The 21,699-nt window shown below is 37.6% G+C and overlaps 1 protein-coding gene across 1 annotated transcript in view; it reads left to right on the forward strand.

The window, feature by feature from the left end:
* KLHL14 (kelch like family member 14) overlaps window positions 1-21,699 on the forward strand; it is a 97,938-nt gene that overhangs the window by 53,505 nt on the left and 22,734 nt on the right. The window lies entirely within an intron of this gene.

A 21,699-nucleotide genomic window follows, 5' to 3' on the forward strand; every position in this document is an offset into this window, starting at 1 on the left:
ATAACATTTCTAGAAAAAAATATTCTTGAGCAGTTGAGAGGGAATGGGACCTAGTACACAAATGGAGGTCTTGACTTTAGAAATTAGCACGGACAGGTTATCCATCCTTGATAACAAAAGGAAACCAAAAAAAAGACAGATTGAATATAGGTAAGCTGATGAGGGTAATTTGGTATCTACAACTTGAGGAGCCTGTGGCAGTTCTTTTCTAAATGTTTCTATTTTCTTAGTGAAATGGAAAACAAGGTTATAAGCTAAAAGTAAATCTGAAAGCAAATGTTAGAGAGTTGAGAAGAGAGAAGATATAAAAGTCTTTAAGGACAGGTCAGAAATCTTTCTGTAAAGGGCAAATGTTCTATCCTTTGCAGGCCATTCTGTCTCTGTTGCAACTATTCAAGTCTGCCATTGTAGCAAGAAAGCAGCCACACAGATGACACATAAACTGATAAGTGTGACTGTGTTTCAATGAAACTTTATTTATAAAAACAAGAGAGGAGCCAGATTTGGTCCATGGGGCATAGTTTGTTAACCTTTGATCTAGAAAAATGGGATAATGAATGGTGTAGGGAAACACAGTAGAAATTTTAGGCAACAATAACTGGAATTTTAAATGAGGCTATTCACATGATGTCATAGCTACGTTCAGTTGTGATGGTGCTGACGTGGGGCTGGATACAACCAAGATTTGGTTTTGCTGTGCAAGTAGGAAGAATAGAGGAAAGGACAAGAGAGTTAAGATTGTACACCAGGAAGGTATTGCAAAGATGAGCATTGAAATCTAAACTCAGTCACAAGGGAAGTAAGAACATGAAGATTATGGGATATAATGGTCAGTGAAAGGAGATATTAATGGATTTAGAACTTGCTACTAGCATTGGATGCTCAAATACTTTCCCTGAGGAAAGAGGCCAATTCATCAGCTTATTTACTGAAGAGTAAGAACTAAATAGTGATTCAAATGATGTTACTTTGTTGGATAACAATGTATAGAGTGGTCATCATTGTGTGAGATAGATGTAATGTCACTTCCCATTTTGTCAACATAAAGGAAAGAATTCAAATTCGAGTTGGAAGTGATGTTTAAATGACAGTCTTATTTACAATAATATCTAGTTTCCTACTTATAAAGATGAGACTCATTATTCCCTCTCTTCTTCCCTTCTATTACATTAAAATGTTCTGTGTATTCTTTTTCCACAAATAACATATATACCTATTCTCATTTTTAGTTAATGGTTTTTCTTTTTTCTTTTGATGTCTCCTTCTCTTTTTTTTTTTTTTTCCTTTCTCTTAGCCTTTATATGTGGTTATGTTTTATGTTTTCTGGGTTGGCACTTGAAGGTGTTTATACTTTCCACAATTTCCCCCTATAGACCTTTGATCTTTTGTTGGATTATTGCACTTTAATATGATGGCTTTTAATTTTAGCAGAGACATACCCAGGTGATGAAAGAATGTTAGCAAGATCAAAGGACAGGATCTATTCCCTGTTCACACCATTTGTGCTTTATTCTGCTCTTTAAACCTTCAAGGCCTCTCTATTGAGAGTAACAGACTCTTTTGTATTCAGGGACCTCCATGACCTTGTCTCTCACTGCTTTTCCAACTTTACATCCCTTTGCTCCTCAAACCTTACTTTACACTCCAGCCCCACAAACCTGCTAACAGTTCCCCAGCCACTCCAATTCCCTGAGCCTCTCTCCATTGGTCCATTTCCCACCCTTCCTACAAGGGCCCAGCACAAGACTACCTGTAGCTATTATCTTCCAAGACAACTAAAAAAATTACTCTTCATTTGCCTCATCTTTGTCTGCACTTTGGACTTCTATCATATAATTACCTACAGTCTGCTTTGCATTTTCTTTCTGTGTGCCTGTAAAATTTTCTTCTATTGGATGTGGCCCCATAGTCAGGTACTATGCCTGTATTCTTCTCCGGTTCATACACAGCACATAGGAGATGTCTAATATGTATTAGGTAAAAATGAAATGGAATCTCTCATCCTTCTTATGCAATGTGTTTTTGTTAGAGTGATTTTAAGCCACTTTAAGCATCCCCAACATATCTCTTGAAAATTTGGGGTCTTGTGTCAGTCACTTCATTCTAACCATATGTCCAGATGCGATCATCTTTTGGGAATCATAAATTCCTATCCCAATAAGTCCAAACTGTGTTTTAAGTTAATTCTATATAAAATCCATACTTTAACAAATTTGTGAATTTATTAATTACTTAATAGTGCAAGTAAAGGAAATTGGCTTGTTTGGAGATGTTTTCTCTTTCGTAAAATTAAACAATGTAAGACTTTTTGATGAAGGAACTAAAGAAAGGGGACAATAAAAGAACTAACATTTATAGTTTGTTTGTAATAAGCCTGGTGCTTTATGTAAGTTATCCAATTTAATTAAGTTTTCACAATAACCCTGTGAGGTGAACATTATAATCCACATCTTACTGATGAAAGAAATCGAGACTCCTAAACTCACACAGTTAAATGACATAAAACCCAGACCTGTATGACATTCTACTATCTTCCACTTAAAAAAGCAAATTGCACATAAGTCTCCAACATTGAACCAAGTAGCTAAAGCCATGTGCCTTTTGAATTACTGTTTCATATCAACCAAATCTCTCCATCTAAAATTTCAAAGTATTGGTTGCAAGTTACAGACCAATGCAATATAACGTAAACTATTTTGCCACTAATTTAACAAATAGTTTTCAGGTGCCTAGTGTGTGCAAAACATTTTTCTAGGCACTCCTAGGGGTTCAGGAGTGAACAAGACAATCATGCAGCTAAGCAGCTAATATATTAGTATACTGTCCACCTATGTAGAAATAGGTTATAAAAAAATTAAAAACCTGTATAATGACAGGCATTATTGAATGTTACTAAGAACACTAAATTGGAGCACAGGAATGGTGAATGGCAGGGGAGGCCTTTTTAAGTGGAATTGTAAGAGGTCTCTCTTTCCATCGCACACCAGAGTAAAGTGATGGAGTGAGCCATGAGAACGCACAAGGGAAGAACAGACAAGGCAGAGAAAAACCCAAGTGCAAAATAGAGATGTGTCTGTGGTGTGGGAAATACAGCTGAGACACCAGTGGTGAGGGGACAGCGGTGGGAAAGGAGGTGGGAAAGGTGGCCAGCAGCCAGGGCCTGTGGTCCTTGTAAGACATTCTCAAAACTCCAAAGTTTATCCTAAGGGTAATGAGAAGTAAGGAAAGGACATAGAAGTGAATGTCATCATCGGACCTGGGTTTTAGAAAGATCATTCTGGGTGCTCTATGACTATTAAGCCAAAAGGGACAAAGAAGAAAGCAAAGAGATGATTAGGAGGCTATTGTAAAACTCGGGGACAGAAAGGATTTATGGAGCCACATAACCAGGAAAGCAGGACAGTAGGGACCTTAGGGATGACTGAGAAACAAAATTTCAAAGTCCTATCAAGATTCATTCTTTATAGGTTTCATTGCTCCTCACTCCATGAGCTCCTTCTTTGCTTAGACCTGCTTCTCTTTGTCATAGGCAGCTGCAGGCTCTAAGAAGGGAAAGGTTTCTTCTCATCTTTGAAGGGCCTGGCTGGGTCATGGGACCATCTGCAGACCAGTCACTCACTGTGTGCAGCACTGTGGTTATGGATCCAGCTTTCTGGACCAGGAAATGGGATGCTGTAATGATACATGGAAGGAGCAGCAGAATGCAAGGAGTTTGCAACTTCTGTTTTTTTGTTTTGTTTTAGTTTTTTTTAATGTTTATTTAGAGTTATTTTATTCATATAACAGCTATATATTGTTACTATAAGTCAAATTGTGTACAAGTAGTAAAGTTCTGCTACCAAACATACATATTAAAGTATTTTATCTTTTCAAACGACAGGCTAGGAAATGCCAAAATGAGATACTTGAAACAGTCCCCTTCAGTTGACTAAGCTTTAACAAACTGCTTCATGAGACCCAGTTTTATGTGCAGAGGTGGGAATATAATGTTCTTTCTGTCAACAAGCGGCTCACATAGAATGTTTGGATCACCAGGTTTGAGGTCAGATCTTGGAGGCTGATTCGACTCCACCCATTGCTTCTCACAAACTCTGCTGTCCCACATACACAGAAAACAGGGATACTTGGTGTATCCATGTTGCTGACCAAGAAGGAAGCAGACCATTTTAAGGTCAACACAGATGATCCAATTGTGCTTGTGATATTGCAACAGATCAATGACTCTCTTTATGTCTTCATATCCTTCATGAAAACAAACTGAATGGCCAATCGGGACTGCACCAAATAAATTGCCATTGTGGAGGAGGACACACTTCAAGCTCTGCTTTGATCTATTGATGAACAGTCACCATTCAGTTGCATTCTAGATTGTAATTCCCAATTCCTCCATTAAACCATGTATGTTATGGCAATACACAAAGCCACCGTCATTTTGGAAGTACTGCAGAAATGCACATTCTCTTGATCAAAAGTAGGATAACTTTGCTCCTTTTTGAAGCATATTTTTTTAATTAATTAATTAAATTTTTTATAACAATAAAAAATAACAATTCCCCCCTCTCAGACTTAAGACCCTTTATAATCTTATAAAGGACAATGGGCAAAGGTCTTGTGCTCCTCTAGCTGCTTCAAGCTGGACAGAGTCATTGTCCTGCCTACCCTTGGGTCCAGAAATCCCTAATAAGAGTGGGGGTATAGCGGGGAGGGTGGCCTTCCCACATGGGGAAGGATCTTGCAGACTCCAGGTCAGCTGGCTGTCTCCGGACAACAGCGTGCTTGGTTTAACAGGCTGGCATCCTTGTTGTATTCTGGGGGCAACAGATTTGGCAACAGGGTTAAAAAGCATCATTCAATCCATAACCACTTGATGACAAAAGGCAGGGATTAATTTTTCAATGTCCCACATTAGGGAAAAAAAGGGCTTCTTTGAAGGATGGTGTGCAAGGCATTTCACACCTGTCCAAAACCCTTTTGACCACTATACTTATTTTGGGCTGAGGGAAATATTTTAGGTTTCCCCCCTCTCAGACCTCTGGGCCCTTTCTGTCCAAGTCATTAGGATAGAAAAGAGAAACCAGTGTTAAAGTGAAGCCCACAAACCACCACACACTTCACCAACCCAGCCACTTAGTTCAGCCAAATCATTTGAGTCTCAGGAGGCAGTGATGCAGACAGGATTAAGTGAGGCCTATACATACAGACAATCATTCAGGTAATGAGATCATAAACTTATGCCCTCTGGTTCAATATTGCTCATTTGTTTGTGTTGTTCATTAGTCTCCTGTATTAGGTGATATCATATGGTATTTTTCTTTCATTGCCTGGCTTATTTCACTAAGCATAATTCTCTCTAGTTCCATCCATGTTGTTGTAAATGGTAGGAGTTCCTTCTTTCTTTCTGCTACATAGTACTCCATTGTGTAAATGTACCACAGTTTTTTGATCCACTCGTCTACAGATGGGCATTTAGGCTGTTTCCAGCTCTTGGCTATTGTAAATAGTGCTGCTATGAACATAGGGGTGCATAGATTCTTTTGAATTGATGTTTCAGGAGTCTTTGGATATAATCTTAAAAATGGAATTCCTGGTTCAAAAGGAAGTTCCATTTTTAGGTTTTTTGAGGAAATTTCATATTGTTTTCCATAGTGGCTGTACCATTCTTCATTCCCACCAACAGTTCACTAGGGTTCCGTTTTCTCCACATCCTGGCCAGTACTTGTTGTTTGTTGATTTGTTGATGATGGCCATTCTGATTGGTGTGAGGTGGTATCTCATTGTGGTTTTTATTTGCATCTCTCTGATGGCTAGTGATGTTGAGCATCCTTTCATATGCCTTTGGACCTTCTGTATGTCCTCTTTGGAGAAGTGTTTGTTCAGGTTCTTCGCCCATTTTTTAATTGGGTTTTCTGTCTTCTTGGTGTTGAGTCATATAAATTCTTTATATATTTTGGAGATCAACCCCTTGTCTGATGTATCATTGGCAAATATATTTTCCCATATGGTTGGTTCACTTTTCCTCTTGTTGATGTTTCCTTTTGCTGAGCAGAAACTCTTTAGTTTGATGTAGTTTCATTTGTTTATTCTTTCCTTTATCTCCCTTGTCTTAGGAGATATATCAGTGAAAGTATTGCTACGTGGGATATCTGAAATTGTCCTGCCTATGTTTTCCTCTAGGAGTTTTATGGTGTCACGGCTTACATTTAAGTCTTTCATTCATCTTGAGTTTATCCTGCTGTATGGTGTAAGCTGGTGATCTAGTTTCTTTCTTTTTTTTTTTTTTTTTTTGCATGTCCCTGTCCAGTTCTCCCAACATCATTTGTTGAAGAGGCTTTTTTCACTCCATTTTATGTTCCTTCTCCCTTTGTCAAATATTAGTTGGCCATATAGACCTGAATTTATTTCTTGGCTCTCTATTCTGTTCCATTGATCTATATGTCTGTTCTTATACTAGTACAAGACTGGTCTGATCACTGTGGCCTTGTAGTATAGTTTGGTATCACGTATTGTGATTCCTCCTGCTGTGTTCTTCTTTCTCAAGATTGCTTTGGCTATTCGGGCTCTTTTATGGTCCCATATAAATTTTTGAAGTATTTGTTCTATGTCTGTGAAATATGTCATTGGTATTTTAGTAGGGATTGCATTGAATCTATAAATTGCTTTGGGAAGTATGGCCATTTTAATGATGTTGATTCTTCCCATCCATGAACATGGTATGTGCTTCCATTTATTTGTATCTTTCTTAATTTCTTTCTTCAGTGTTATGTATTTTTTCTGAGTACGGGTCTTACCTCCTTGATTAAGTTCATTCCTAGGTACATTATTTTTCTTATTGCTATAGTAAATGGGATTTTTTTCTAGTTCTTATCCCAGATCTTTTATTGTTGATATACAGAAATGCCTTCAATTTCTGAATATTGACTTTCTATCCTGCTATTTTGCCCAATTCACTTATTAGGTCGAGTAGTTTTTTGTTTTTGTTTTTGTTTTTGGAGTCTATAGGGTTTTCTATGTACATTATCTTGTCATCTGCAAATAATGACAGTTTTACTTCCTCATTTCCAATTTGGATGCCTTTTATTCCTCTTTCTTGTCTGATTGCTGTCGGTAGAACTTCCAAGACTACGTTGAATAGAAGTGGAGATAGTGGACATCCTTGTCTTGTTCCTGACCTCAGGGGGAATGCTTTCAGTTTTTTCCCATTGAGTATGATGTTGGCTTCAGGTTTCTCATATATGACCTTTATCATGTTGAGGTATGCTCCCTCTATTCCCATTTTCCTGAGTGTTTTCATCATAAATAGATGTTGTATTTTACCAAATGCTTTTTCAGCATCTATTGATATGATCATGTGGTTTTTGTCTTTCATTTTGTTTATGTGATGTATTACATTTATTGATTTGTGAATATTAAACCATTCTTGCATCCCTGGGATGAATCCCACTTGACCATGGTGTATGATCTTTCTAATGTGTTGCTGGATCCAGTTTGCCAATATTTTGTTGAGGATTTTAGCATCTATGTTCATGAGCAATATTGGCCTGTAGTTTTCTTTCTTTGTTGTGTCTTGACCTGATTTTGGAACTAGAGTAATACTGGCTGCATAAAAAGAGTTTGGGAGTCTTCCCTCCTCCTGGATTTTTTTGGAAGAGTCTGAGAAGGATAAGAGTTAGTTCTTTCCTAGATGTTTTGTAAAATTCCCCTGTGAAGCCATCAGGTCCAGGGCTTTTGTGTGCCGGGAGTGTTTTGATTACTGCTTCAATTTCACTAGTTGCTATTGGTCTGTTAAGGCTTTCTGCTTCTTCTTGATTCAGTTTTGAAAGATTGTTTGTTTCCAGAAATTTGTCCATTTCATCTAGGTTGTCAAATTTCTTGGGATAGAGTTGTTTTTAATAATTTCTTACAATCCTTTGTATTTCTGTGGTATCGGTTGTGGTTTCTCTTTTTTCATTTTTAATTTTACTTATTTGGGTCCTCTCTCTTTTTTTCTTGATGAGCCTGGTTAAAGGCTTGTCAATTTTTTTTTGATCTTTTCAAAGAACCAGCTCTTGGTTTTATTGATCTTTTGAATAGTTTGTTTAATCTCTATGTCATTTAATTCTGCTCTGATCTTGATGATTTCCTTCCTTCTACTCGCTTTGGGCTTTGTTTGTTGTTGTTCCTCTAGTTCTTATAGCTGTAGGGTTAAATTTTTTTGTTAGAGATTCTTCTATCCTTTTCAGGTAGGCCTGTATTGCTATGAACTTTCCTCTCAGGACTGTTTTCATTGTATCCCATAGGTTTTGAGTTGTTGTGTGTTCATTATCATGTGTTTCCAGAAACTTTTTGATTTCTTCTTTCATGTCGTTGTTAACCCATTCATTATTTAATAGCACTTTATTCATTCTCCATGAGTTTGAATGTCTTTGAGTTTTTTCCTTGAGGCTGATTTCCAGTTTCAAGCCATTGTGATCTGAGAAGATGCTTGATATAATTTCAGTATTTTTGAATTTGTCGAGGCTTGTTTTGTGTCCTATCATGTGGTCTATTTTTGAAAATGTTCCGTGTGCACTTGAAAAGAATGTATATTTTGCTTCTTTGGGGTGAGAAGTTCTGTATATATCAACTAAGTCCATTTGATCTAGAGTGTTGTTCAATGCCTCAATATCCTTGGTGTTTCTTTGCTTCAAAGATCTGTCCATTGTTGACAATGGGGTGTTAAGGTCCCCTACTATGTTTACTGTCTATATCCTTCCTGAAGTCTTTCAAAATTTTCCTTACATATTTGGGTGCTCCTATGTTGGGTGCATATATGTTTATAAAGGTTATATTATCTTGATGGATTTTTCCCTTAAGTATTATGAAATGTCCTTTTTCATCTTTTTTTTATGGACTTTGCTATCAAATCTGTTTTGTCTGATATGAGTATTGCTACTCCAGCTTTTTTTTCCATGTCCATTCGCTTGAAATATTTTTTCCATCCCTTCACTTTCAGTCTGCGTAGATCATTTGTTCTAAGGTGGGTCTCTTGTAGACAGCATATATGTGGGTCATGCTTTCTAATTCATTAAGCTACCCAATGTCTTGTGATTGGTGCATTTAACCTATTTACATTTAAGGTTATTATCAATAGGTACTTACTCATTGTCATTTTCCCCCTTTGTATTTGTGTTCCTCTCCGTCTTTCTCTGTTTCTTCATCTTCTTAAAGCAGACCCTTTAGCATCTCTTGCACTGATGGTTTGGTGGATATGTATTCTTTTAGTCTCCTTTTGTCTTGGAAACTTCTTATTTCACCTTCCATTTTGAGTGAGAGCCTTACTGGGTAGAGTATTCTTGGTTGTAGGCCTTTGTTTTTCATTGCTTGGAATTTTTGTTTTTTTGCTATTCCCTTTTGGCTTATAGTGTTTATGTTGAGAAATCTGGTGATAGTCTTATTGGAGCTCCCTTGTAAGTTATTAGCTGTTTCTCTCTTGCTGCTTTTAGGATTCTCTCTTTGTCTTTGAATGTTGCCATTTTAATTATGATGTGTCTTGAAGTGGCATGTTGGAGTTCATCTTCATTGGGACCCTCTGTGCTTCCTGGACTTGCATGACTTTTTCTCTCATCAAGTTAGGGAAGTTTTCTGTCATTACTTTTTCAAACAGGTTTTCTATCCCTTGCTCCTCTTCTTTTTCTGTTATTTCTATGATATGGATATTATTATGTTTCATGTTGTCCTGCAGCTGTCTTAAAACCTCTTCATTCTTTTTCAGTATTTTTTCATTATGTTGCACTGTTTGGGAATTTTTTTCTACATTGTCCTCCAGCTCGCTGATCTGATCTTCTGCTTCCTCTAACCTGTTTTTAATTCCTTCTCTTGTATTCTTCAATTAAGAAATTGTATTCTTCATTTCCTCCTGGCTTTTATTGATAGCTTCTATGTCCTTTTTCATGCTGGTGTAATTCTCAGTAAGTTCCTTATAGTTTCTCTGGAGTTCTTTGTAGTTTTCTTTGAGCTCATTGAGGTCATTGAGCTTCTCTATAATCTGTTTTGAATTCCATATCTGATAGTTTGCTTTCTTCTATTTCATTTAGCATTCTTTCTGGAGTTTCCTTCTTTCCTTTCAATGGGGATTGTTTCCCTGTCTCCCCACTTTTGTGACTCTTCTTGGTTGTTGCTCCTTCTCAGATTGATCTGCACTTCCTGGATCTGCTCCTGGTGGCATCAGGTCATGTATCAGTCTGGGCCTAGGCAGCCTGTTGGAGACTACCAGAGATCTACTGCCTTTGTCTGTCTCTTTTAGTTGTTAATCTATTCAATCTGTGATCAGCCATCAGGCTTAAGCACTGAGGGTGGGGCAGATTAATTCCTGCAGGCTGAGGCCATTTGGAGGGGAATGGTCTGCCTGCAGTGTGGGGAATGAGTCAGCACTGGGACCCGGTCGGCTGCTTCCTCAGTTCTCTCCTCAAAGCCACCGCCCCAAATTCTCCCCTCTGGGTGCCAAAATATTTTCGTATGTGATCTGCTTAAGAGCTTTTTTTCTCCAGCTGTTTCTTTCAGGTCAGCAAAAAACCCTGTGGCTCTTCGCTTTTCACAGCTGGATGCTATTTTACTTTCTGCTGTGTTGCTGTAGGCTGAAAAGCCCAGCTGGGGGTTTAGACCCTGCCATTTTCAGGGGGAACCTCTGGCTGCTGAGCTGTTTCTCAATCCCTTCAGCTGCCACCAGTGGGAGCCCAGCCAGCCCTTTCATGTCTCTGTACTTCATACCGGTCATGTGGTGATGAAGCGGCCTTTTCTGTCTCTCTGTGGTTATAAGACTTCTCTCCACCTAGTGTTCAGTTAGTTATTCCAGATGATTTCTCCACAATTAAATTGTAAGTCCGGATTTATCCCGAGAGAAGGTTAGTGTAGCTTCCACTTACTCCTCCACCATCTTGAGATCCTACTTTCTGTTGTTTTTTAAAGACAAGGCAAAGCACCCTGTGAAGGCAGCAGACGATATAATGGCCGGGGAGAGATAAAGAGGGCACAACACTACCTGAATGAGCCAAGCCCCAGTGACTTCCTCCTCCTCTAGATCCTTGGACACAAAGTTCCTACACCACTGAGTTACTCCTTTCAAATGGTGTCATATTTGTCTGTATTAGTTTCAACTTCTCTGCACATTTTCTGAGAAAATATAAAAAGGGCCATAGTGTCAAGTTCTCTGGAAATTTTTCTAGTGCCTGTGACAGGACAGTGTTAGCCATGAGTGGATGCCCAGGAGATTTGCACATTCCACCCAGAGAAAATCTGGAGCTGCACTTCCCCAGCTGAAAGTATTCATGGGGAGTCCAGAAGCAGTGTTATCGTAAATCCATAATCATCTATTGAACAATCTTCCCATGCGGAGCCAATGGAAAACAACTTGATTTTTTCCATTCACTGATTTCTCAGAACCTCTTTATTGGACGTCTCATCTCTCCCTGTGGGCTGTTCCTCAGGAAGTTCTTAAAGCAGCCCCAGTGTGTTCAATCAAAATCTTGCTTTCCAAATACATCTGTGTTCAGTTAAAGTCTTGCTTTCCAAATACATCTGAAGTCTTTCTGTCTCCTGTTGTACCAGGTTCCCCTAGGAGCACCCCCAGGTTCAGAGATTTGCTAGGAGGACTAACAGGATCAGCATATAGTGGTCTTCATAATTATGAAGCATCCTCTCCCAGTGGAGTCACATGGGATGGGACGCACTTGTCTCCTCCAGAGTGAATTGTGACAACAGCTATAAAGTGTCTACCAGGCAAGTTCATTAGAGATTCAGTGCCCAAGGTTTCTACTGGGGGCTGGCCAGGTAGACATCTTCAGCCTAGCACATACCAACATACTCCGACAAGAAAAGCAGGTATGTAGCATAAATCACATTGTTTGTCTAATACAGGCACAAACAGTCACTCTGATTTAAGGTAGTGGGAACACTCCTGAAATCTAAGTTCCCAGACATCAGCCAAAGGCCAGCCTTGCAAACAGGCCTTCCTAAGGATAGCAGTCTCAGGCCTGCTCTGTTAACCTTTTATTTGCTTGGTGTTGCCTTTCAGGAGGCAAATGCTGTAAAGTCAACTTTTGTGCTCTCAAGAGCTGTCTTAATGTCTTCTACTGTGAACCTTTTTCTAAAAACTTCCTACTGCATCATGGGCTCTCCTCCACATAGCTTCTATTAGAGACAACTGGACCTCGCAATTAACCTTCTTGGGTGAAGGATCTTTTCATGACAGTTCTAGTCAAGCAAACTTCCCAAGCACTAACTCAGCCCCCAGGAAGGTGCTAGGTAGAAGTGCCCCACCAAAGCCACAAGTACCAGCCACTTCTGCCCCCAGCTTCTTCCCCTTATCCTCCCACCACAGACAGCTTCTGCCAGTCTCTCATTTCAGACTTCACCTATGCCTGCAAAGCTCCAGGAAGCATGGAAACATCTGGCCCAAGTCTCCATTCCACAGCCTCTGCTTTGTCTTTGGGGTAGAGGATGGGAGGAGGGTTCAATTCCTCTGTGGATGAAAAATGCCCAGGGCTCCCACAATCACCCACAATCTCTTCAAAAAAAATAACCCTACTCACTAATAGCCTTTCATATCATTGTATATGTAGGCTAAATATGTATACCTGTGTGTGTTTACATATATAGATACAATCAATCAAACCCAGTTTAGGAGCAATGTTAAGCAAATCCTACATAGATGGCCTGGCACATATCTTTTGGTCTGAGGGTCTCAGCCTGAATTCTAAGACAGGAGAAGTGCCAAATATTCATGAGCATTCATAAATATATTTATAAGTAAATATCACTTCACATTCAATGACTGTCTAGTTTTGCCAGTAAATGATAGTACCAAAAAAAAAGGAGAAAATGGAACTTCAGTATTCATCATTGCCCTACATGTTTCTCTCATGAGATCTGCATATCTGCAGTTCTCTGCTTTTTCCCAGCAATACAGAAATCAGAACTATCTCAAGAGTTGGCTCTGGGTGCCTCTTCCTGGACAAGACCACCTGCCTTGGGCTCATCTCCTTAGATCATTTGCTGCACTTTAATTTCCCATAGGTGTTAAAGCTATTGACTAGTATAACCTTGAGTGCCCAGCCCAACTAGTACTTCCTGGATATAATACACACACAGGTACCCATGAACATACACCTGTATACACCATGAAATGGCTATGTGAGAAATACATAACAAATCTTTCTGAATCTTTATAGCGAAATATCCTTTGAAGTCAGACAAGTGCAATAGCGCAACAGCACGCTGAAGCACCTGCTTCCAGAATGATCAGGTGGCTCCAAATATCAGAGAGATTTAATTAGTGTAGAGGCTACTACTTTTAGATCGTCTAAGGAGAGCATGTTTCATAAGGAACTTGAGCTGGGGAATGGGCAATCTGCCTATAAGGACAGTGTAGACAACAGCCCTTCCCCTTTATTTGCTCCCACATTCTTCAAACACATTTTCTCTGGCTTCAACAAAACAATTGATGGTGTAATAATATAATTACAATATTGAGAACATTTTGGAAATTTATCTGATTTTAATAATCAATTTTTATAAAATAATCTAAGTAAAATAATAAGTTCACTAGGTATTAGCTCAAGCTCTGGTACATAGTAGGCACTCAATTAACATTTGTTCAATCCTGTTTGTTTGTCTTTTTTTACTCATAATGACTCTTGCTGCTGTGACAACCTAGAAAACCTTTTTTAATCTTATGATTTAGCTTAAGCCTCTCTTTCTCTCTGAAATTTTAGTCATGTCCTGTCTGGTGCTTCTATTGCTTATCTCCCAGAGCATTGTGTACCCTATTTATCTGTTTCCATGTTCTCTTTCTTTCTGCACTGTATACTTTGGAATACAAGAATCATATCCAATTAATTTTAATATGCTCAGAGTTTAGCACAATAACTAATAGTTCCTTAAATGCATATTTTTGAATGAAGTGAATGAATGAATAAGTCGGTAGGCAAATGATCATTAAATGTACCTTCTGATATCTCATGGGTTATAAAGTGAACAACTAGAGTTCACTTCCCTGTATTCAGTACAAGTGATCTACATCAGAAAACACTTCCTAATAAATTCTCATTATATAGACCACACCCATTTCCTTCCTCCTTCCCTCAATAACTGGGAAGAACTATGGGACCATCCGCTAAGAGAATTGAAGCTATTTCACAATCATTTTTGCTGTCCTCTTGCTTTATCATCCACAGATTATTTTTATTTATTTTTTATTGTTGTCCTATTACAGTTTTCTCATTTTTCCCCATTGCTCTCCCCTGCCCTACCCACCCCATCATCCACAGTTTAAATAGCACTGGCTCCCTTGACCTTTGTCAAGGATTCTGTATTCACAAGTATAAATAATATGTGTTGCTTTATTACTTTAATACATCTACAGAGTTGAGTATTTTTTAAACAAGCCTTTTTAGTTGTAGAACAACAAATAGCACAATTTCTTACTCCCCCAAAAATACTATTAGGAAGATATTGTTTGGCACTTAAGAAGAGGAACATCAAAGTTACATCAAAGCATGCTTCATCAGTGTGTCTGCAAACACAGCACTTTGTAAAAAAGGAAAGAAATTGGAATAGATTGCAGCTTTCATTCCCAAAGATTTTTTTTTTACTTTTCAAAAGTGAAAATAAAACTATTTTTAATTTCTATCTAACATGCTAGAAAGCAGCCAAAATAAAATAGTTGATATTGTAATAATAATATAACTTAAGAACGTATTAGTGAAAATATTCTAATTGAAATAAAAAGAAGTCAGTTTTACATTACTAGCTAATAGAAGTGCCATTTTAAGTCCCCTTAGCCTCACTGGTTGTTAACAATCTCCCCCTGGTCAACACTAAAACTGTAAACAAACAAGGATTTATTAAAAAACTCTGACCTTGGCACTATTAGAGCTATGATAGTTTCTAATGAAATACATCACAGTCCTTGAAGAACTTATAAACCGCGTTTGTTGAAAACTAACATATGCCCTGCATGCAGGGTAACATCTATCCTAGAAGCCGTAGAACCCTGATCCAAGGCATATCTTCCTCCCTTTCTTCCCTTTCTTCCTCCACCTCCTCCCTCCTTCATATTCTGCTACCCATCATATATTTTACAAATTCCAAAGAAGTAAATTCCACAGATTCCCTTAGCTGGCTAGCAGTCACTCAATGTGCTACTAACATTTACTGATTTGCTGATATTTCTGATTGCTGTTAGGTATAAAAGCTATAGGAATGCCTGAGATTGACCCAGCTGTATATACTGAGCACAATGCTAGGAATAAAGCTGTAGAGATGATACAGTCTGGCCTCAAGGAGCTCATAGATGCTGTAGGGATGACAAACAAAAGACCAGCAATTTCAGTATATTGTGTCATGACTTGGCAAGTGTACAGTAAAGACATGCATACAGTACAACAACTGTATAGAGAAGTTGTAACAAAGCAACACTCATTGTCAGGAAAAAGCTCCCTTAGATAAAAGAGAGGTCAAACTCAGGCATTCCTCCAGCTTTTATACCTAACATAGTAATTAGAAATACTAGTAAAACAGTAACTGTTAAATACAAGTCTGAACTATGGCAGAGAAACAAGCTCTCGCTCAATTACACTTATTATAAAATTGAAAAAAATCATTAAAAAATCCTCTACAATCTCCTGCCAATATATACTTATTCAATACTATTAAATGAGTTCAGGTTATATTTGTTCCGAACAGCCTGTAAGTGCTATTTGAATTTGTGTCAATGAGTAAATATTTCACAAATATGTATTCTAGCAATACAATAGCTTTCAAAATAACATCTGCTTTAGAAAAGCACTTTAAAGACAGAAATATATAATTATAGGTAGCATAAATTATATCAAGAAATTAAAATTTAAATCTAGTGATAAATCTATAAAGTGCAAATGAATTTTAAACATATGAAAAGATGTCCAACCTATATCATAATTAAATAAATGTAGATTTAAATTTTAACTAGATTCCAATTGTACCCTTACCATATTGACAAAGATATAAGTGTAAAAAGGGGTACAATGCAATGATATCCATCAAAATATAAAATGCACCCATCCTTTAGCCCAGAAATTTCACTTGGGGGAATTAATCCTACATATAAACTTCTGCATATGTGTGTTGTGTACCTACAAGAACACTCAGCAGAGCACCATTTGTAATAGGAGCAGCTATCAATCATGTCCCCTTCTCTCCATCACTAGAGCCCTTTCCTGATCAAACCTCCATCATCTCTCATCAAATTCTACCTTAAACACCATCTCCCAGTGAGGCCTTCCCTGACCACCCCAGCTAGTGATAACCAGGCACTCCCTCTCTAGCACATTGTCCCATTTTATTTCTCTTTATATTATGTCACCACATCGCTGTGTTCCTATGTGGTCTGTATTTATTTGTTTATGTTCTTTCCCCTGTAATGTAAGCACTACAAAAACAGGGACACTGTCAGCATAGTTCCCTGCTGTATTGTCAGTGACCAGAAAACTGTATGCACATGAATATTTAGTAAAGTTTGTTGAATGAATTAATACATTACCATTGGAGGGAATGGAGTACACTATAGGATATCCATCAAATGGAACACTTTGCAGCTGTTAAAAAGAATGTGGTGGTCAATAATCCAAGGGTTGTCCTTTGACCGAGACTGCACCATGACACCTGATCTGCCTTGGGATTCCCACTAGACCTTGTCCCAGATCCCTCTGTTCTTGGTCTTTTTGCTGCTCTTAATACACTCTGTACCTGTGCCTAAGGGCCTTTGCACTTGCTATTTCTGCATCTACATCCTGCATGGCTCACTTCCATCAATCTTCTACTGAAAATTCATCCACTCAGGAAGGCCTTTCCTGACCACTATCAAAATTCCCTACCCTGTCTTTCCCTCACCTCAGACCCTGTTTTACTTTTTTCTACTGCACTTGTCATTTGAAACAAAAGTGCCTATTTATTTGTGTACATGTTTATTATGTGTCTCCCCTGACCAGAACATTCCTTGTTGCTGTTCATCATGATCTCCCCAGCAGGTAGAACATTGCCTGGAGTAGAGTAGCATTGACAGAAGTATTTGGTTGGTGAGGAGTAAGTAAATTAATGTGTTATTGAGAAGAAGAAGAAAAAAAAAAGCAAGGTACTAAACATTGTGCCCCTAGAACACTGCTGCTATTTGTATTAAAGAAAATGACTCATATGTATAATCTCTGTGGAAGAAAAACCAAGAACACAGCAACAGAGATAGCCTCTGTGGTAGGGTACTAAAAAACTGAGGGTAGAATGGGAGAAAGACTTATGAGTCCTAGATATCCTTGTTTTATAAGATTGTATTTTCACTGTAGACATTACTTTTCCAATAAGCTTAAGAAGTATGTTATATTTGACAGTTTTTCAAGTTTATGTATTTAAAGTCAAAAGGAAATCAAGGCCCTCAGAAATGTGACATCAAAATGATAAACATTCAATAACCATTTTTTATCAGTTTTATAAACATGGCATAGCTTCATGCAATCTCTTGCTTAGATGTTCATGAAAATTTTGTGGTTGTGAAGGATACCTGTAACTCTCTTGTGGAAGAGCTATACATTCCTTAGGTATAAAATGTGGGAAGAAATAGTGTCGATCTCTGGCAGAATACAGCCTTCATAATACAGCAAGCCCCTGCACATTTTATGTACCAGGAAAAAGGCCTCTATGTCCAAGATACTTTGAATCTGCTTACAATATTAAAATATGCTCTTATTGTTTAAAAACGTAAAAACCCTCTTCCAATAGACTCTACCCATCCTTAACTGGCTCATTCGCTCAATATTTTTCTGGCCTCATCCAATAAAAGTGTCTTAGTTTAAGAAAACCCATGATTTGAATATTGGATTTATAGAAAATTTTAAAAAACTCTGAAGAAGTGCCCCCTTGTTTTAATTAAGATTTCTTTAAATAAGAAAATAATGAACATTTTAAATATGATTTAATACAAAAATTATACAGACATTTCAGGAGCATCATCACAGAAGATATAGGTACTCAGTAATTACTTGCTGGTTGGGTGAACACACCTATTGAAAATCAGTAGAGTGAAATGGAAAGAGCGCGGGTTGAGATCCAGATATCCCTGTGTTTGGATTCCCTCTGCCGTTCATTAGCTGAGTATGACCTTCAACAAGTGACTGAACCTCTTAAAACCTAAGCATTTCTTAAAGAAATAAAATGAGTAACACCTCCCTTGTAGTTAGTTGTACTAAATGAGAGATATAGTAAATACAGGTAAATAAAAATAGGTATATTTTATCATGTATTATAATATTATCTATTATTCCCTCATTGAATTTCTGCTTGCCTTAATGGGAGCAAAGGAAGGGCAAGAACAAAACATAACTGTTTTTATATTTTCAGCAATATAATATAGGTACTTACATATTATAAATACAATTATATATATATATTACCCGCACAGTGCCTGGCACATAGCAAATATTTGGTAAATGGTAGTTACTGTTGTGAAGAGTAACACAAAAGACTGATTTCATATTCATATAGATTAATTTTATGCATAACATCCTAGGATATTTTATTGCACTGGAACAAGAAGGAGTTAAAGACTGTATAACTGAGATTTTACGGCCTTAAAGTTATGGGAAAACAATTAACAGATATATACGTGAATTGTGGCAGAGATTCAACTTGTAACAATTGTTAACATGAACTGGGTGTTTGATGATGAGTCATTCTGCTGAGTAAATACTGGGACTTAATATCCTCTCCAAATTTACTTTATAGTATTACCTGTTTCCTACTTTCTTAATTAAAATATTAAATATAAATGTATTTTTTACAGAATTTCACTTGCTTGGAGCGGGAAAGGCAAAAATAGTATGAACTGCTTCAAATTTAGAGACTAAATGAGTGTATGCCCACTGATGACCAAAGGTTTCTTTTTCTTTTTTTTTCCAATTTTCTGGCCTTCCTCCCCCTCCCTTTCCTTATACCATTTGTAGTTTGTTTAATAAAAGTTGAGAATTCTCAACAAAGGGCCTTATAAACACATATTATTAGATTTTAAATCTGATTCGAAAGTGCCTCTCTCCGGCTCCCTCTGAGTAAAGTGACCTTTTTAAATGGAGGGAAGTGGGTTTAGATGACAGTCATGATAAATGCGGTCATGTTCACTCAATAAAATAAGGCCCAGTGCATTTGAGGATAAATCAGTGAAATGTACAGCCCCACCTGTCTGTCTCCATCATTCATTTCCACTGTCACTTTCACAGTGGCTGATGGATCACAGTTGCTGTAAAATTAGACAGCCTTTAATCTCATTTCATCCTGATTAGCTTCTCTTTACCCTTTCCCTCTAACTCACTGACTGACACGCTTAAAGCTCACACTGGGCTGCATGTGAACATGGAGTACAAACTTCTCCAACACCTGAGGGTGAGAGTGAGGTTAGTGTCCACCTCTAGAGAAATCTAGAAAAGGCCAGGCATGTATTCTTTGTTACTTAAAAGGTAATCAATAAGTAGGGTACCTAATGCCATTATGAACAGATGTTTGCCCTTGCTCATTGCCCTATTTACTTTCCTTTCCTTCAGTTTTAACCAGAAATCAAAGAAAGTAGGTCTTTTTCAAAACTCAAACATTAATTTAATATAGATTTTCATCTAATAATTCAGATCATTTTACATTCAGAATAATTTCAAAGACCTTTTGTGTGTATTTATAGTTTCTCAATTCATGGTAATAATTCAAAAAAGACAATAATTCGGGAATGAGAATACTGAAATACTCTGTCAAGAAATATAGCACACAAGGTTTAAAAACCAGAGTAAATATGTGTAGATAACTAAGAATACCTTCAAGTAGCCTTCTTATTTTGAAGGTTTCAATAGTTAGCTTAGTGCAATAGTTTCATTTGTTTGCCTAAAGCATAACAATAAGGGTAATCAAATGAAAAAGAGGCTTAAGAATAAATCATCTATTATTTCCTTCACTTATTTCTGCTTGTCTGAATGAGAGCCAAAGAATGGCAAGAACAAAATATAAGTGTTATATTTTCAGAGATAATGATGTATTATAAAGCTGGACTTCTAGTTAAAAAGAAGATAATATAGTTTTTTTATTAAATATAAGATTTGGGCATTGAATGGACCAAAAGTTTAAAATAAATATTGGAAGAGTGGCTGTCATAAAGTAAGTCAGTGGCCTCTCTTTTACACTCCTTTTTCACATGAATAGATGCAGACAGGTGACAATCAATGCTATAGGTTTACAGTGACCAGGTGACATTATGATGAACTGAGTAGCACCAGGCCATTCATGATACACATAACCTATGGATTGCATAATTTTACTTTGGGTATTTTGGAGCCATCATCAGAATTCAAATAATTTTTTTTAAAGATGTTCAATACATATCCAAATTCAGTTGCTCAATGAACCCAACATATATTCTGCCCCAAATGGATTCTGCAGAATCTACATAGTTAAAAGCATTTCCCAGAGAGGTAACTGAGGGGTCAGGGCATGGGGGGTGAGCAAAGGACATTCCCAAGGTGACTCCTTGGGTCAATTGACCTAATTAATGGACCTCACAAATCCACAGCACACCCAATTTCTTCTACATTATCTCGCAAATCAGAGGTTTACATACCAATGCCTTCTCCCTTGTGCATGTAAGTTCAAAAACAATGAATAGTCACGGTATAAAAATAATTTTTTAATGGTAAAATAATCAAAACTCCTAAAATCCTTAGTAAAATGCTTCAATGATGTGATTTGCTCTTTCAGAAGCTGTACGATAGGTTTCAAAGCTTTGCCTGTTTCCTATTATTTTTATTTACATATCTTAGCCTGCTATGCACATTCTGAGAAAAATTTAAAAATAAAAACAAATGAAATAAGAGATAAGTATCACCCCAAATGAGCTGGGTATAAGATAGGGGTGCTCTGTTTTTTCCTCTCTCCGTGTTAGAAAAAGAGCACAGAGTAAGAGCTGGCCTTGACTCATATTGATTTCCCACTGCACTGGTTTCTTAAGTGCTCTGTTGATCCGTGTCAAGCAATAAGTTCCCTGCCTGAACATGCACATCACCTCCCCATCTTTTCTCACCTAGATTTAAGGTGCCCATATGATGAGCTGAGCAAGGACATCATTTTTACTACTGGTGACACTGGGCCCAAACCACTGCATGTGTTATAACGAATGCGGTGTACGTTTACATTTACCACATGACATTATAACAGCAGAGATTAGCACTGCACTGCACCTGGGGTAACAGGGGTGTCCTGTTCTGGTTGTGTGTGCCTCCCAAATGAAAATGTAAATAAGAACAAATACAGAGAAAGCTGGCTTTCATGGGTTTCTGAGTAACACCCCTCCTCACAGCCACCAGAGTAGGGCAGGGAGAAGGGCGCAATGAGGGGAATGAATATTTGTGATGTTCCTGACAGTTTTTATCTTTGTTACAGAAGAGCTCCTAAGCAGATAGATAGAAAATGTGTGATTGTGCTGCTAATGACATTGTACAGGAAATTAAGCGTATACATTTGGAGAAGGCATTAAATCAGCAGGACCTTAATTTAAAAACTTAAAACTATGGAAATTCAGCTTGCTCATTGCAGTGGAATAGAAAGCTCCCAAGCACACTGAGTCTGTTTATGGAAAGACTGCCAGCAGACCGAGTTTGGGCAGAGCATCTTAATGGCACCGAGTGTATG

Source organism: Furipterus horrens, unplaced genomic scaffold (assembly GCF_987537825.1).
Source record: "Furipterus horrens unplaced genomic scaffold, mFurHor1.1.pri manual_scaffold_8, whole genome shotgun sequence".
NCBI classification, from domain to species: Eukaryota; Metazoa; Chordata; class Mammalia; order Chiroptera; family Furipteridae; genus Furipterus; species Furipterus horrens.